This window comes from Nelumbo lutea, chromosome 7 (genome assembly GCF_056320005.1).
Source record: "Nelumbo lutea isolate HS-2025 chromosome 7, American lotus-T2T, whole genome shotgun sequence".
In the NCBI taxonomy this organism is placed as follows: domain Eukaryota; kingdom Viridiplantae; phylum Streptophyta; class Magnoliopsida; order Proteales; family Nelumbonaceae; genus Nelumbo; species Nelumbo lutea.
The window spans coordinates 30,288,339-30,290,323 of NC_142690.1; the positions used below are offsets into that span (position 1 = coordinate 30,288,339).

At 35.8% G+C, this 1,985-nt stretch overlaps 1 long non-coding RNA gene across 1 annotated transcript; it reads left to right on the forward strand.

Moving 5' to 3' along the window:
- The first annotated feature begins 325 nt into the window (after window positions 1-325).
- LOC148845940 (uncharacterized) lies at window positions 326-1,515 on the forward strand. The gene is made up of 2 exons (XR_016102545.1): window positions 326-530; window positions 1,264-1,515. It is a non-coding gene; the product is annotated as an uncharacterized LOC148845940 (long non-coding RNA).
- The last annotated feature ends 470 nt before the right edge of the window (window positions 1,516-1,985 follow it).

Genomic DNA, 1,985 nt, shown 5'->3' on the forward strand with positions numbered 1-1,985 from the left:
ATTTTGGTTAACTTTTACAGGTTTTGTCCTGAATTTATTATTAAAAGCCTATAACAGATTAATTAATATCTAATTAATGCAGGTTTTTGTCATGTATATTTATTGGCCAAACCCAATCCAATTATGAAAGTTGTGTTAGACACTGATACAAATTAAAGGCTTAAAAAGGTTTGGCCGTTTGGGGGAATTGAATTCTAGACATCCCTCTGTCATTAATTTTCATTAAACACTGTCTTTTGCTGGAAGAAAAGAAAGATACACTTCATCAATGCTAAAATTGTTTAAATCATCACCTTATTTAAGATATAGCAAAACACTCTCAATTCTGAAAAACTCCAAATCACACATTCACACCATTGAAATCGTCCAACTCTTCCATCTTTAAAACTTCAGCAAAATGGGCTGCTTCAAAATTCTCATTTGCATGTTCCTCTTTCTCTATATTTCTTCTATGCAACTTCAGTCTGTAGCCGGACGCCTCCCAGTTCTTGTTGATGGCAACAGCCTCAAGTTTGAACAAAAAGATAAGGGTAAGATCCAATTTCCAATTACACAATTTTTTTGGTCCAAGTGCACAATTTGAGGCCTTATAGGCAACTTTTTTATTTTCACTCCATTCTTTCAACATTTTTAGGGCACCAAATAAATTTACAGTCCTTTGTAGGGCTTCAGCTTTGTAGAAGCTACTGAAATTAATTTTATCGGAATGTTGATAAATTAGTTTTATTAAAGTATATTCTGATTTTCTGGGTTTTTAACTAACAGAGGTTCTAGGCTTTCTGTGTATAGGGAAGCAAATGGATCGAATCAGATTTGAATCAGGGTATAGCTAAATCAATAAATAAATAAATAACATATAGATCAGATTAGATCTTCTCGGATAGTATAGAAAAATGATCCAAATTGGAGAATATAGGATCGGACTTCGAATTAAATTGGATCATGGTCCGGTCCATTTGCACCCCTATCTGTGTAGGGCCACCTTACAAAGCCAGAAGCCACTGCATGAAAGTCCTCACTCCATTAATGCCTGTTTAGAAGGGCTTTCCTGTAGCAGCTTTTGGCTTTGCAGGGTGGACCTCATTCAGACATCTTATAAGTAATGTTGGATGAAAAACCCAGAAACCCTAAGTAGTTCCGCTGTTGTTCAGCCAGGAAAAACCGGCTTTCTATTGAAGCTTCTTTTAGTAACTTCTCCAAAGAAAGCAGTTCAACCAAAGCTTCTTTTATTAATTAACTTGTCAGTAATTTCTTCCATTTCAGTGTGCGACTTGCACTGCCCACTCCAGTGGTGTTGTGACGTAGGCCCAGGCAAGAAGTGTGAGACCCTATTATGCTTGCACTGCTGCTGAGATGATGATGAGCATACATACCTCAACAGCTCTACCATAAAGCTTAAATAAAGTGGGATCGATACGAGACTTAGTCATGGTCTTTGTGTCTTCATTTGTCGATCATTACTTACTTCATTAGTGGAAAAATAAAAGGAATGCAGATTCTCTCTCTTTCTCCAAATCAAGCAAGATTGTTGATCATTAATAGGGTTTCAGGCAAGGTTTAAAATATCGATACAGGCCGAGGCCGATATGTTCTGTTCACCCATCTTTTTTTTTTTTTTGAAACTGTTTCAAAAGGATTGGGCTAAGGATGGTCTATCCCCTGTAGGGGTATATTGTTAAGCCCCTAAGGCAATATGGTACACCCAATACGGAGTGTATTGTATCAAAATTTTGAACTTTGATTTTAGGCCCAAAAAAATGCTGTATCTTAAGCCCACATCTGGTGCAACCACCCATAAAATACGACACAAATTAATTATCCCCCATTTATTATTATTATTTTTTTAATTCAAAACAGATTCATAATATGCGTTTTAATTCTAATTCTGAATTTCTGATGTGTGTCCTTTTTTTTTATTGGTTGGTAGTAAGAAAGTATTGGTCATAGGATATATATGTAATCTCTCTTGATGTTCATCACCTCTC